Source organism: Eurosta solidaginis, chromosome 1 (genome assembly GCF_040869045.1).
Source record: "Eurosta solidaginis isolate ZX-2024a chromosome 1, ASM4086904v1, whole genome shotgun sequence".
Classification (NCBI taxonomy): Eukaryota; Metazoa; Arthropoda; class Insecta; order Diptera; family Tephritidae; genus Eurosta; species Eurosta solidaginis.
Window position 1 is genome coordinate 68670241 of NC_090319.1, and position 17421 is coordinate 68687661.

The following is a 17421-nucleotide window of genomic DNA, read 5'->3' on the forward strand; positions in this document are numbered from 1 at the left end:
TATTTCACTTATAAGTTTTTATTGTAAGAGGAAATGGGGTGACATATTTTTTAAACGGGCTGTGCCACGTGTTATGTAGAAAAGTAATTTATCTGAAATGAAATGTACAATTGAAGCTCACGCTGAGTATATAATGTTCGGTTACACCCGGTTAATAGTTTTTGCTGATGTTATTGCTGTTTTTGCCAACTTTGGCATACAAGATGAAGCCGAAGATAGGTAGCAAAAACTGAAGAGATTTGAAATAAAAACAAACAAAATTATTGGTTTCTAAGCAAAGAAGTAGCAGAAAAGCTTACATTTTAAAAAACCATACATACAAATTGGCATACAGGGACGAATACAAAAAATATTTTCGGAGGGGTTGGCGCAATTTTTTATTATTATTTTTTGTTTTGAAGATGTACAGCGATAAACATCAAGAACTTATCAGGTTGATACGTACGCCTACTGCCAATGGAAAATCAATTTATAAAGGGCTTTTAATTTTTTAAATACCAAAAAAAACAGCTGATCAAACCAATCTTTCGGCATCAATGTTATCGATTATAATCATCGTCATCATTAATTGGCGCTTACGGCTTAAGCCATTTTGGCCGTCTCGTAATAGGTGACGCCATCACTAAGGGAGGTCAAATTTTCCTAAACCTTTCTCTCCCCACTTAGTAGATATCTCCCTTCAACTGCTTCCAAAATGTGATGTTGACTGAAATACTTTCGTGGACGGAGCGTCCTCATCCATTCGCAAAACATGACCTAGCCAGCGAAACTTTGTTGTTGTTGTTGTAGCAGTGGGCAAACGCAGCAAAACGACCTGTTCTCAAAACAACAACCTTGTTCTTGAACTGACAAACTTGTTCTTGAAAAGAGAACGGCTGGTCATAAAATATGAACGAATGTTCTGTTAATGAGAACGATGTTCTTAAATTAAGAACAATGTTCTTAAATTAAGCTCAAGAAAAATGAAACGGTATAATACTATTTTCACATAGACGGCTTATTGAATAATAAAGGCATTTTTCTACATTAAGACGCTTATTGAGCTCAATCTTCCCTACAAAATTCGAATCTATAATTATTTCATTAGTAGCTAATCGAATGCCTAATGAAGTCAAAAGCACAATGCAACTCTGTTGGCCGCGTTCCGCTTCTTAGTTTTTGGTGTCTTCAGTGCCTAAAAATGTCATTTGTCAAAGTAAATGTCTTTTTCTGCATGGCGGAACGATACAAGGTGGCCGCATCGAACAGCTGATTATAACCTTTTTTATTTGATTTGATACATCAACTACCAGCGCAGTACGATTTTGACATTTGTCCATCGAATTTACAAGTACATGGAATTTTTTTTTGTTTGTAGGTATGTCAGCATGCTGCCACCTTGTATTGTTCCGCCATGATTGTCTGTCATATAGCATTGTCATTTTATTCGCTTGACATTTCATCCTTCATACTAATCGAGCAGTTACTTCTGTGTGAAAGCAAAAAATTTACGATTTCATTAGAAGGTGAAATGAGATCATTAAGTTTCTGTGTGAAAACAGTATAACTGTGTGCACTACAATGTTAAATACGACATTTGGCACAACCTACCAAGCAGTGGTAGTGGCACAGCAGCTATGATGTTGTGGTTGTGATCGTCCGGCGCGAGTCGATCACCGTCAAACTTTGAAGATTTTTGAAACAATGTATTTATATTCTATTTTTTTAACTCTTGTTTTTCGTTCAGTTCCATTCGGGTAATTCTCAAACTTGTTATGAAATGTTCTAAATATATATTCAGATTGCATCATCAAATGAGAAAAATTTCTCGATAAAACAAATATATGAAAAAAATGCATATTATGCGTTTTTTTCAAACCTTTTGGCTTTTAATAATAGTTTTTTTGTTATTAATATTTTTTTAATAACAAACAAATTTTTTATTAATAAAAAATAAATAAATAAATGGGTAATAATTAAACAATAACCTTCCTCCCACCAATGATAAGCACATACCGTTCTTGAATTGACACCGAAAACGTTTAAATCGACCACAAAACTTTCTCGAAGCGTGAGAACGAAAAATCTTAAATCAAGCCCCAGTAGTGCTTGAAATGAGCACAGAAGGTTCACACATCAATACCAAAGTGGTCATAAAATACGTACGGTGTGCTTGGAAAAACTGTTCTTAAAACAAGCCCATCGGTCACGACTTAAGAAAAAACGTAGTTAACAGACTTTTGTCATCGAATGTTCTTAATTGTAAACTTGTTTCGTTCGTTTTAGAACGATTTTTTCTCTGAGTGTACTGCGTCTGTATGTATGTGGCTTAACTTCAGTTTTTCACGTTTGATGAGATCTTTTGCGGGATCGAAATAGCTATAAGATCAGACAATTAATTTAATAAAGGAATTTATTGTGAATACGTCTTAAACTTATACAATTTTCCAATCTTATAATTGAATAGACAATTGAATCAAAGATCATATTCATATTTTCTTGAAAAATATGCCTTTTATTAGGAAAATTTAAAACCAGGATCACACCACGGGACCGCATCTATCTGAAATATGTAGGTAAATTATGGGACAAATATAGTTTCGTTGTTGTAACGGATACCTAAAAAATATCATTTATTTAGAATCTCATAACGTCACTTTTAAAGCCCAGAGGGGAACACTATACACTTTTTATTTTATTTTTAATATATTCAATTAAAAGTTATATATCATTAAGTAATTTTCTTGGGTAACACCAAGCAGATGCAATTTTGTACACTATTTCTAACAGTACCTGGGCGACCGAGCTTTGCTCGGCAATCTTCAAGTATGCCGCATAACTTACTTTGTTATACATGCCATCATTAATCAAACTCTACTTTTTGGTAACCCTACTCAAAAATGTCCCTATTGTAATGCGGAGTGAAATACCTTTCGTTTGATACCCACATCCGCTTATCTCATGCAATTTTTTTTTTTTAATTTCGAATAGGTGGCAACCCTAAATGACAACCGTACTCAAAAATGACCCTATTGTAATGCGGAGTGAAATACCTTCCGTTTGATACCCATGTCGGCATATCTCATGCAATTTTTTTTTAATTTCGAATAGGTGGCAACCCTAATTGGTTACCCTACCTAAAACTGTCCCTATTGTAATGCGGAGTGATATACCCTTCGTTTGATACCCATATCGGCATATCTCATGAAATTATTTTTTTAATTTCGAATAGGTGTCAACCTTGTGAAACATTCTGAGTGGCAAGACCTAGGTAGAAAGTCTTAGAAGGTGATATATTATCTCTGTGCCAAATTTCATTTAAATCGGTTGAGCCGTTCCCGAGATCGTTCGGCTATACAAACAAACAAGAATTGCTCGTTTAAAGTTATAAGATTTCGTTGCAGACCCCCTGTAGCACCCATCAGCGTACTTCATTGCTTAAATACAAATTATTTTCTTCTTTATTCTTGTTTTTGCCAAAAATTCGAATACAGAGAATAATTCGCCTCAAGAGTGAACAACTTTCGCGGCCCTTTCAGTTGGCCCAACCAGCTGCCGGTATTTGTATTGCAGTCAAACTCGTTAGCGCTCTCGCAACACCCATCAATACAAAACAAAATGTACAAACATACACACATTCATACATATATCCTAGCATAACAATTGTGTGTATTAAGTAAACCGAAGTGGGTGTAACCGCATTCGTTTTTAACTTTTTCTATCCTATGCCTCTTTGTTTGTGGTTGGTTTACTTGAGAGATTTTTTTATCACTCGTTAGCCATATTTAAAGAGATTTTTTGTTTAGATATGCTGCTTTGAGAATCGGTTAGGTGTGTTCGTGCGGATTGGCACACTACAGTGGGGTTTTTATTTATTTTTAGTTTGAGAATGTTTGCAAGTGTAGTGTGTGTGTTTGTGACGCACGCTCCTATCACATTGGGGACTGCCCACTTTAGTTAAGCTGATAGCGTTTCGCTATGGAGGCATTTGTAATAGTGCAAATGCGACAAATATGGTAAATGAAGGAAATTGTTGATATTACCTGCATATTTTTGAGCTTTGGCGTGGAGACAGCTGGTACTTAAATTCAGGAAAATTCTTTGTATTCAAGCTGAATTCGTGAATTCCAGCAGCCTGTATCAACGCAATTACTACTGCTTAGAAAAATCTACGTCTAGGACTTTCAGTGATATCTCATCAACAAATATGGATGCATTATCTACGTTCGAATGATAAATCCAATATAGAAGAGGCATCTGTATAAAATATTGGCAAGGAGTACATATTCTGGCCAAAATAATTAACTTCTATGCTGGAGAATCCACATAATATGGGCCAGCCATCAATGCTAAAGGGTTTTGTTTTCAAATTTAGATTTTACTGCATTTAAGGAAAATAAGTGCTCAGAGGTCAGTTTGAATTTTAAGCTACATGGCCCGTAATCATAGTCGAAATAAAATAGAGCTTTATTGGCTTAAACATGGTTCTAAATTAAATATAATTTTAGGTCTGTTATAGTCCTTTAAACACTATTTTAACCTTAAAAAAGTATTTTAAATTTAAAGTGACATGAGCCCGATTAAAATTTTTTAAAATAGGTTTTAAATTGGTGGTCTGCTGTCAAAAGTTGCGAGAAATTAAACAACTTGCTATTTAAATGCGATGAACTTAAATTGAAGTGAAAAAGGCTTCCCAATATACGTCAGGAGCTAATTTATTATACCTAGAATGAGTATTAAATATGTTTGTGACGAAAATTACACAATATTAAAATGTGGGATGGTTACGTAGCTCCACATATGCGAAATCTTTAATTAAGACTATTCCGCATTCAAAGATATTTGTGAGTTTTGATATTTTAGTATCTTTTAAGGAAAAAGTAGCATCCTTTACTGATTTTGCATGAAATTTAGAAATAAATATTTAATGGAAGGGATTATTTACCACAGGCGTCGATTTGTAATACATGTCAAAAAATTTCGGGAGAGGTGTCAAATGACGCGTTTTAATTTCGGCAAAGTAATACTTGTACTCTGTCAAGATATTTTTGCAAAAAAAAGAAAAAAAAGTTCCAAGACTTTGATGTGGTTGATGTAATTTTGGTGATATTGTTGTACACAGAAAAGAATTAACTAAAAAGGCGTTATGCGCTGATAAAATTTTCTCCAGTTTCGCAGCCGTTTGAGGGTAATTATTCGGTTTTTTGTGAATATCTATTAATAAAAGAACAATTTCTTATTTCCGACTTCTAATTGTTGAATTACATTACAGAGCTCTTGAATTCAATTCCGCTGGCATTTCCTTTTGTGTATTCTATTCCCGTTTACATTTGCGAATTCCTCTTAAAAGAAAGCGTGAAATAAAACACGGAATACAACAAGAATTAGCAACAAAAATTTTAAGAACTGCTTGGTACGGGCTGAACTACTTCCCCCATTTATCACCGTCTTAGTCTATGTCATGATCGACTTGAGTTCAATGATTTTCTAATGTAAAAGGGACTTACACTTTGCAGGTCCATGTACAATGGCTCAACATTCTAGGTCACTTCTTTTCTATGGAAAACTATACTAAACTCCTTTTATTTATGCTGACTTTGCGAAGACAAACCTACAATTTATTGAACCTGATTATCATTGAATGTCCTGCATACTTATTAGTATCGAGGTTAGAGATATCCCTTTTCGGTTTTGGGTCTACTAAATTAAACGGCTTTAACGGTTAGGGTCACCTAACATTTAAGGTTTGCATCATTTTGGCCGTCACATCTGTCTTAAGGCAAACAACTTTTCTTTACAACATTTTTACAAACTATATAAACTATTCAACATGAATGCGACTGTATGAGTGGATAGCCTTGTTGCTTCCTTTGCTTTAAGGAGCCCAAATCCGCTTTAACTACTTATTCGTTTATGCTGCGAGATTTAAATAATTTTTTAAGAACGAAATTAACTAAATTTTCTTCAAATAAGTATGTTAATGTTCAATTAATAGATTGTGAACTCAATTTTGAATTTACGACTGATAAAAAACATCGAATTTTTACAAAACGTTTGCTAATAACTTTTAAATAGAATTGAATGATAATTATCCGCCACCGGATTATGATCAGAACGCGTTTTCAGGTACTCCTTTGATAATTTTTGTGGTATTGTAAGAGTTTTTGTCAAGTAAAAATTTACCATTTTTTATACGTGGAGTCAAGTAGCCACGGTTGTAAGGAACAGGGTAAACTTTTAAAAATCCTAAAAAAATTCTTCATAGCGCCAATCAATACCTTTTTTTCATGCGGAGACCCTGTCCATGCTTATTTTAGCCGAAAACTGTATTTAATATGTCTATGACAGACCAAAATATTAAATCCCATTTTTAATATAGGCAAGATTTTAACTAAACGTATTTTAGTCAGCGACTATGATTACGGACCCATATTTTTGTAAGCTATTTACTTTCTTTTTAAATAAAAACGGAAATTGTGCGGTGGTGGTATGTTCGTAGTCAAAGTGCTCTGGAACAAGGGCGCACAAAGAATTTGGATAACGGAACCATGCGACCACAACATCAATAAAATAACAATTGCTTTTTCGGAATTGCAAAAATTTTATTTTTACAAAAACTTCAATAAAATGTACAACAATATCCTTCTTGGAATGACAACGAAAAATTCGAACAAAAATACAACGAAATGCAACTACACTCAGAGAAAAAATCGTTCTAAAACGAACGAAACAAGTTCAAAATTAAGAACATTCGTTGACAAAAGTCTGTTAAGAACGTTTTTTCTTACGTCGTGACCGATGGGATTGTTTTAAGAACAGTTTTTCCAAGCACACCGTTCGTATTTTTTAACCACTTTAGTATTTATGAGTGAACCTTCTGTGCTCATTTCAAGCACTACTTGGGCTTGATTTAAGATTTTTCATTCTCACCCTTCGAGAACGATTTATGGTCGATTTAACAGTTTTCGTTCTCAATTCAAGAACAATTTGTGCTTGATCATTGGTGGGAGTGGGAAGGTACCATTTATTATTTATTTTTTTTTATTAATAATAATTTTTTTGTCATTAAAAAAAATATTAATAACAAAAAAACTATTATTAAAACCCAAAAGATTAGAAAAAACGCATAATATGAATTTTCTTATATATTTCCCTTATTGAGAAATTCTTCTTATTTGATGATGCAATCTGAATATATATTTAAAACATTTTATAACAAGTTATAGAAGTGCCTGTGCATATGTGAATGGAACTGAACAAAAAATAGCAGTTAAAAAAAAGGTGAGAAAAAAAATTTTAAGGACTACGTTTATATAAATGGACCAAAAAATAGAAGGCAATTTTTCCTTTAATACAGACATAGTCTTGTTGAATTTTGACTAAAAAACTTAAACAATAGCTCTTGTAAAAGAATTTTGGGATTTAGAACTATAAAGGTGGAGCGCAATCTTTCAATTTAAGGCAAACCTTGTACTTGCGATTAACTAATTGATTATTTAAAATTTAAACACGCACTCTACCTTTATAATTTTAGATCCCGAAATCCTTTTACAAGAGCTATTGTTAAAGTTTTTTATTCAAAATTCAACAAGACTATGTCTGTATTAAAGGAAAAATTGCCTTCTATTTTTTGGTCCATTTATATAAAGGTAGTCCTTAAAATTTTTTTTTTATCATCTTTTTATTTTCAATTTTTTAGCACTGCCTACAAAAAGGCAACTTTGATTAGTAATTTAAGTAATTCCTAAATGAAAATTCTTATCTTTATTTATTTGTTCAAAATAGCAAGATTTAAGAGAATTAGCGGTATTTTCGTTGACAACACTGGCGAAAACAAAAGAATTCCACCTCTCAGCATAACAAGAGAATTCCACATCGTTTGTCAGGTACTTAATTTGCACAGCTGAAAATCATGGTGAAATTCGCAAACGCCTGAAAGTCTAAAACAATCGTGGTGAAAGTCGCGTACGCCTAAAAGTATGCAAAGACGTGCATTGAGTTGGGCCTTCAACGAGGTGGAATTCTACAACGCCTGAAACACTCAGGAGGCTAGCCATGCAGGTATGGCCTAACTTGAGCGTTACGTAGCCCAAATTTTTTGATCAAACATTGCACTTTCAACGAGCGTTAAACAATATTTCAGGTTTCAAGTCTCTAGAAATCTAGGAAGTTAGTTAAAAATCGATTGCAAGATTCCCAATTTAAAACTAGTTTTCTTAATATCTCTACCCATGCCCCACCTATTGGAATTTTTTTGATAAAATATTGCATTGTCAACGGGTTCTGACTTACGGCCCAAGTTTCATGTCTCTAGCTTATCGGGAAGTTACTCGAAAATCGATCGCAAAATTCCCCCCCTTTTTAAGGGATTCGCAGTTAGCTTGACTAGCTCGCCACCTAGCGGAACTTTGCTTTCTATAAGTTGTATTGTCAGCAGGCCTCTAACTAAGTGCCAGGCTTCAAGTCTATAGGTAATCGGAAAGTTAGTTGAAAATGGATTGCAAGATTCCCAAATTAAAATTTGTTTTCTTACTATCTCGATCCGCGTGCCACCTAGCGAATTTTTTTGACCAAATGTTGCATTGTCACCTGGTTTGACCCACGGCCCAAGTTTCAAGTCTCTAGCTCACCGGGTAGTTACTTAAAAATCGATCGCAAGATTCCCTGCGGGATTTTCAGGGATTTTCGTTTATCTCGATTCGTCTGCCATTTGGCGGCATTTTGTTTTCCACGAATTGTAGTGCCATCGACTCGCAAACTATGTGCTAAGTTTTAAGTCTCTGGATCACCAAGAAGTTAGTTTAAAGTGGATCGCAAAATTTTCATTTTAAAATAAATTTTCTGTATATCTCGATTCGTGCGCCACCTAGCGGATTATTTTCACTTGCGTTGTAATGTCTCCCTGATCTGAACTATGTTCTAAGTATCAAGTGTCTAGCTCAACGGAAGTTACCGAAAAAGACTTTTCCGTGGGTCAAAAATTTATATGGAAGTGAGGGGACAAACATGAAAGCGACTTAATAAAAAAAAAAAGATAGAAAAAATTGAATATAAAAAAAATTGTTTTAAAAAACTTCAGTTTGACGGTGATCGAACTAGCGCCACACGATCGCAAACGCAACATCATAGCCGCTGAGCCACTATAACTGCTTCATAGCTTGTGCCAAATGTTGTATTTAACATTGTAGTGCACACGAATTATACCGTTTCGTTTTTCTTGAACTCAATTTAAGAACATTGTTCTCATTAATAGAAAATTTGTTCATATTTTAAGACCAGCCGTTCTCTTTTCAAGAAAAAATTTTGTCAGTTCAAAAACAAGGTTGTTGTTTTAAGAACAGGTCGTTCGTTTTTCAAGGACAAAAAATTAAGAACATGAAAATTTTGAATTGAGTCCGGTGATGTTGGATATTAGAACGGCGTTTTTCTCTGAGTGTAAACAGCATCATGTTGCACGTTTTTCTGCCGAAATAAATTTGCTTTACTGGCCAAATTAGTGAATGTCTTGCTTATGTGACAAACATATTAAATTCCTTTGAATTTCAAGGCATGCAGAATTTTCCGTGTAATTTTATCAAAATCGATTTGGTTGTTGTTGGGAACCAGCCGTAAGTTTGTTGGGAGCCAAAAGAGCCATTGGACGAGCATCGTTTCTCTGGATCACACTTGTATGCTCCACCGTTCATAGACGGTTATCAACGTATAATAACACAACATATGTATTGTGACGAATATTAGCAACACTAAGGGATACTATCATCTCTAAGCCGATACTAAGCAGTCACTTGTATTTACATAAACAAATCAATCATTATGTATACACATATATACATGCACGCTGCGGAGAGATACTAACAAAAGTATGCAATCAGCAGCAAATTAGTTGTCACATATGTATATATACACAGGCATATATCTGATATACTCAAAAAAGTATGCAATCATCGGTGGAAGTATTATTCACATATACATCCGCATATGGCATATATAGTTTATAGCTAGTAATTTTATAGCTTGTAACGAAGTAGTAAATTCTAGAAGAAGAAACGCCTAGACATATGCGATCGAGGAAACCGAAGAGTATAAAACAGCACAAGCAGAGGCATGAGCAAATCAGTTTGATTTAAGCACGCTATCAATTGCGAAGTATAAGTGTTATTGTGAAGTATTTTCAAAGTAGTCTAATAAAGACCATTTTGCATTATTGAATATTGGAGTTATTTATTCAACAATTTAGCGATACGAGCGTTAGTAGAAGGTGTATATAAGCGGAGTTGCCCTGAAATTCGTTACAGTATGTATGTGTAACAAAATGTTCTAAACAAGAGTATTTGACTGGGAGTACTTTTTAATAATGAGATTTCTTATTTTAAAGCTCGCAGTTTAAGTTTTTTGGGTTTGCTTTAAAACCAGAAGTGTATACAAGCTAGTATAGCAGTTCCCGACTTGGCTGCAAACTCAAAAATCGCACAACCGAGAGTGATTTTTTTCGATTTTTATACTCTTTTCACACAGAATATATTAACGGTTGATCCTAACGGCATAAACGAATAGAGCTAAGTATAGACTTCCATATATCAAAATGCTCAGGATGAAAAAGGAATTGATTTAGCCATGTCCCTTCGTTAACGTGAGTAAATATTGAGATATGTTATTGATTGGTATATGGGTTCCTTGCCACTTATCTCGCATCGTTATTCAAAATGAGCGAAATCTGATGATAACCACGCCCACTTTTAACATATATAACATTTTAGAAAGCACAAAAAACCTGATTATTTAGTAAACAATACACTTCTTTTAAGACTCTTGGGCAACGCCCACTTGTGAAAAAACCAAATTTACAAATATCTTATAACTTGAAATTTGGCACAGAGATAATGTATCATTCTAAGACTTTCTGCCTAGGTGTTGCCACTCAGAATGGTTGCCACCTATTCAAAATTAAAAAAAAATTGCATCAGATATGCCAATAGGGACATTTTGAGTAGGGTTACCAATTAGGGTTGCCACTTATTCGAAATGAAAAAAAATTGCATGAGATATGCCGATATGGGCATCAAACGAAAGGTATTTCACTCCGCATTACAATAGGGACATTTTTGAGTAGGGTTACCATTTAGGGTTGGGGTAGTTTGACGAAATAGTACTCTACTTACTCATATTCTATTAAAGCTTTAAAGGAGAAGATTAAATTTAAAAATCTTCGTAAAAAAATCGTACACATGATTCGACTTAATTTGATAAATTTCATACACGCTAATAAAATTGAAATGCAATATCAAGGCACCGTGGGTAGTAGAGTTTGATTAATGATGACATGTAGAACAAAGTAAGTTATGCGGCATACTCGAAGATTGCCGAGCAAAGCTCGGTCGCCCAGGTACTTATGAATAATAAGAATATTTCGAAGAAAAATTTACGAAATCGGTTAAGGACCACGCCCAGTTTTACATAAAAGCCTTTCAAAAGGGACGTGGACGAATAAAATAAGCTTTACCTTTGCAAAAAGAGCTTTTTAACAAGGGTGTTTCATTTCCCAAGAGCAATTATAACAAGAAAAAGGAAAAAAAATTACAATTTTTGAAAATGGTCGTGGCACCGCCCTTTCATGACCAAGCAATTTTCTATGTTTCGGGAGCGATAACACGAAGAAATATTAGCGGATCGTAGTGAGATTGGGTAGACATATTTTCCTTATCGCAGAAAATGTCGGCTAAGTACCACGCCCACATTTATAAAAATGACTTTAAAAAGAGTTGTAAAGGAATATAACAAGCTATACCTACGCCGGGTAAATTTAGTTTCTTATAAAATCGATTTTTTGTAATTTCTAGCTAAATGGACATTGAGCGGATTTTTAAAATTTTGCTTAAATTATCACAACCCAGCCAGTGGTTTAGCAAAGGGGGGGGGGGGGGGGGTGGGGGGGGGGGGGGGGGAAGCGGCGGCGGTCCGCACCGGGTGTCACCTTTTTTGGGGTGACACCCACACGGCATCTCAATTTTAAGAACAATGTACAAACAAAAATATCGCTAGCACAAAACTTTCCTTTTCTAGGATTCCCCAACTAGCACTATCTCAGCTCTATGTATAATTCGGGGATTCCCGCAAAAGATTCTGATGCTGAATATTTTACAGGCAAGATATGTAATTTTATAATTGAATTTCATATTGCTTAACTAGTTTATGAGAAAAATCAGTCGCTGTTTTCTCTTTGACGAAGGCAAATGTGTGTTTTTCTTTTCCTGAGCCTGAGCGAAACTAACAACAGTGAAACGAAAAAATGTCAACCAAATTGAAGACGAAATGTCTTCAAGTAAATTGAGCAAGCTTTTGGACACTAATAAACCAAGTGTGAGTGATAAAAATGATAACAGAAGAAACTATTGGACGCCCTTACAGGCTCTTGAAAATCAAGAAGATAATATGGAGTACAATGAAAGTGCTATAACCGACAAACCATCAAAAGTAGTGCTTCCGCCTATAAAGGTTTTAGTACAAGATAGTGACTTTCTAAAGAATCTTTTGTTACAAAATGATATATCCGACTTTTTCATAAAAAAAATTTCCATTGGTGTTAAAATTCTAAGCGAATCAAGTGAAACATACAACAAAATAAAAGCGCTGTTAAAAGAGAAGTCGTGCCAGTTTTTTACTCATGATCTTAAAAACGAAAGGTCGTTTAGTGCTGTCCTCTTTGGCCTTGAAAATAAAACCACAGATGAAGTGAAAAATGAACTAAACTCTCTTGGATTCAAGTGCAAAGAAGTTAAGCTTGTTATTAAAACGTATGAGCATTACAAAGACACTATTTACATTGTTCATTTTGAGCGCGGTTCCGTTAAACTGCACGCTCTTAAAAGCAAAGTAAAATCCCTATTTCGTGTTATTGTAAGGTGGGACTACCAACGCAAATTGAAAAACAGAATAGTACAATGTCGAAACTGTCAAATGTATGGGCATGGTGAACGTGGATGTTTTTTGAGACCAAATTGCGCAAATTGTGCTGGAAAACACAAAACTTCTGAATGTTTCAACGCGAATATAGTGCGATGCGCAAATTGCAACAACAACCATAAAGCAAGCGACGTTACGTGTCCGAATCGAAAAATGTACACACAAATTAAAGAGAAATATAATCGCCCTCGTGCACTAACACACACTTCGCTGTATAAGAGAAACAATCAAACAAATTTTGAATTTTCTGATTCACAATTCCCACCTATCTCTGCAAAAGAGCCGATACCAGCAATGAATACAGCAACTAATGCGGCAGTTACCAACCGACGTGTGCCGTACGTACGGACGTTTGTCGTACGAAGCACGTTTGACCGAACTCTCAAGCCCGTAGGAATCAATGTGGGCGTCTGTGTACATGCACATAACATATTTGTGTGTGTATTGTTTACAACAAAGCACTGTTGCCATTGGCCAGTTTGCATGCATGCATGCTTATGGAAACATTAACTTTTTCCAATTTAATTTTTGATATTGGAAAAGCCCCGAATACATATTAAATAAGTATAAATAGATTACATATTTATAATCAGCACTTTTACATAATTATTTCGAATTATTTTCACAATTTTTCAAACTTTAATTAGGTGTTTTTGCATAAAATTGCAAACGGTCAAAAACTAGCGCACAAAAGTTTACTAGGCAATTCTGTCTAGTGTGAGAGCGATCAGCTGACACGTTCTTACGGAAAAAATCCAAATTGTTTTGATTTCTACGTTCCGGGCTACGTACGTACGGGCGTTGCACGTCGGTGAGTTTTCGTTTACATTGTACACTCATAAGATAGGTCGTGTCAGCTGACACGTTTTTGGTACGTACGTTCGTGAGTAACTGCCGCATAAGCCACAGGCATGGTGCTCTCCTGATGGTGTTGCAGCAGAAACAGCTTGTAACAGCAACTTGTTTACAGAAAATGAAATTATAGAACTTACTTTTGAGCTTATATTAAAACTAAAAGAATGTAAAACAAAACGAGCAATTTAATGTAATAACAAAATTAGCTATTAAGTTTGTGTACTCTAATTCTAAATGATAGGTACAACAAAACTAAAGGTAATATTTTTGAATTGTCGTAGTATACGAAATAAATTTATGGAACTTTTTGATTATCTCGTTAAAAATGATATTGATATTTGCTTACTCTCTGAGACGTGGCTTAAATACACAGACAAATTGTATAACCCAAACTATGTTTGTGTACGTAAAGACAGAGAAGCAAATGCAGGTGGCGGTGTTGCCATATTAATTAAGACGTGTATTAGTTTTATTATGATACCGCACATAAACACGGAGGTGGTGGAAAATATCGGAATTCAAATTATGTCTTCAGACAATAAAATAATTAAACTGTTCAGTACTTATTTTCCGGGTGGCGCTAATAGCTTGGAACTTAAGAACAAATATAAAAAAGATTTAAGAAGACTTTTCAATATCAGTGGAAATTTCCTATTTTGTGGCGATTTTAATAGTAAATATCGTAATTGGGGATGTATAAGAGCGAATAGCTGGGGTAACATACTAAATGAGTTTACCACTTTCTTTCCAATAACAATATCGCATACAAACCAGCCAACGTATATACCAACATCTAATACCTTTGCCCCCTCAAATTTAGATTTAGTACTCTCAAATATTCCCATGCATCTAACTCAACCAGTAGTTTTGAATGAATTTAATTCAGACCATTTGCCTGTCAAATTTTTACTGAATTTAAATTTTTCCTACTGTCAAAACCTTGAAATGGATTACAGTAAAACAAATTGGAGTATTTATCGTCGATCAATCAAAAATGCACTGTACAGTTTACCAACAAATGTCAATGATATTGTCTTAACTGAAGAGGTTGACAAAAATATAAAAGTCTTCTATGATAGTATAAATGTTGCTGTGAGAAGTGCTGTTCCACTTAAAGTGCCAAATACAAATTTTTTAAAACTCCCATATTTTATTATCAATATAATAAGGGTCAGAAATTACCATCGCCGACAGTGGAGTCGATATAGGCAAAAGTCAGAATATGACCTTGTAAAATACTATTCTGCAAAAATTCAAAGTGAGATTTTCAAATTTAGAAATGAATGGTGGAAAAAGAAGCTTAGCTCGCTCGAAAAAAGGAGCGAACCTTGTTGGAATATTTGCAAATTGCTACGAAAAAAGCATACACAAATACCACCGTTGCATGACCATGATAAAATCGTTTTCCCCGATGATGAAAAGGCAAACCTTCTTGCTTACAAATTTCTCAATAATCATAAAGCGTCTGCTCACTTAGGTACGTCACAGATAGAAGATTTAGTAGCCCAATCAGTAAGCCAAATTGATTCACAGTTTTTGGACACTCCCGAGTCTGAATACGTAACAGAAGAGCAGGTTCAAGACCTTATATACCAGGCGCCATTACGAAAATCAGCAGGTCATGATGCTGTCAAAAATATTATGTTAAGGTATCTGCCTAGGGAAGCAGTGCTGTATTTCACGTATATTATAAATTCTTGCCTTAAATTGCAATATTTTCCCAAGGCCTGGAAAACAGCCAAAATTATACCTATTTGGAAGCCAGGTAAACCAAACAATATTGCTGAAAGTTATAGACCTATAAGCCTCCTAAGTTCCCTATCTAAAATTTTTGAAAAAGTCATAAAACACAAATTATGTCTATTTATAGACTTATACCAAATTTTGCCATATGAACAATTCGGATTTAGGCAGTATCACAGTACAACGCATCAGGTAAAATGCATATCCAATTATGTAAAAACTAGTTTTGGTGACAGGAAGTCTACTGGTTTAAGATTACTTGACATTGAAAAGGCCTTTGACTCAATCTGGCATGATGGATTGATTCATAAGTTAATCAGCTTTAACTTTCCTCTGCATATCGTAAAGCTGATAAAAAGTTTTTTGGCCAATCGTTATTACAGTGTATGTTTGAATAATGAATACTCTGACTTAATTGAATTACCCGCTGGAGTGTCTCAGGGATCAGTACTTGGCCCCCTGTTATATATTATTTACTGTTCAGATTTTCCACAAGTTGAAAATTGCCAATATGCTATGTACGCTGACGATATTGGTATATCCTATTCGCATGAAATCGGCGATGAAATTGTAGCAAAACTGGAGCGTGCGGTACGTAGTATTTCTGACTATATGCAAAATTGGAAAATTAAGCTGAATGCTGGAAAAATACAAGCCATCTTTTTCTCCAGAAAAAGAAGTCCTTATTATCTACCTAGCACCAGGGTAAGGCTAGGCACTCATCAAATACCATGGGAGAAATCTGTTAAGTACCTCGGAGTAATTTTTGATAAGAAGCTCACTTGCAGCGATCATGTTAAATATATAACAGAAAAAGTTAATATAGCTATCAAAATGCTATACCCTCTTGTTAATAGGAACTCCAATTTGAGCAAGGAAAATAAATTAGTAATCTACAATTCCATTTTCCTATCTATAATATTATATGCTTGCCTAGCATGGGGCATAACTGCAAACTCGCATATTAAACAATTGCAAATATGCCAAAACAAAGTTCTCAAAATGATGCTAGGGCTACCTTGGGATTTTTCCACTAGAAGACTTCATAGAGAGTCGAATGTAAATATGATAAATGGACAAATTCAAAAAATGACTGAACGGTTTAAAATACGCTGTAGTATGTCTGACAATACTTTAATCTCAAATCTTTATAATTAAGGTAGAGTATTTTATGTAAAGATAATCAAACTAGCTTCTAATATTTATAGCGGAGGTTTTTTCATAGTAGTTTTTTTCCTCCGAAATAGCTATCTATAAAAGTACCGAAAAAATCTGTGATAACAAAAAACATGTTGTAGAATTAAGGTTTAGTTACCATATTCTGTAAGTTTTGCGAAAAAAATTATAGATGTAAGATTTTTGGCTACTTAATAAAACAATTGATTGATTGATTGATTTATGAGAAAATACTCTCACATTATAGACATTAACAACTGGCGTTTTGTTTTAGTGTAAGAAACAAACATCAAGTCAAAAATGGGCAGTGCATATATCCAAAAGAAAAAGTGGATTGCAGCAAAGGAAAGCCAAACGTGCTAGATTGGATGTAGCTCAAAGTATGTCTGGATCGATTTTTATTTGATGGTAGCCCAAGTTCATCAAAAGAAATTGATTTTCACCTTGATACATATGCAAGAGATGATTTAGATAATATCAGCTCATCTTCAGGAAGCAACATTGACAGTATAGAATTAGTTAACACAAGCGAAGAAGATGTTGAAAATAATAGTAGCAGTACCATTATTGCTACCAATGAACAATTTCCTCAATTAAATGATGTGTCAGAATGGAATATTCCTGTTCCTTACAATGTTCGCATTGAAATAATAAAAAATGGAAGTGAATATTTCCAAAACAAAGAAGGACCATTTGCTACTGTTTCTA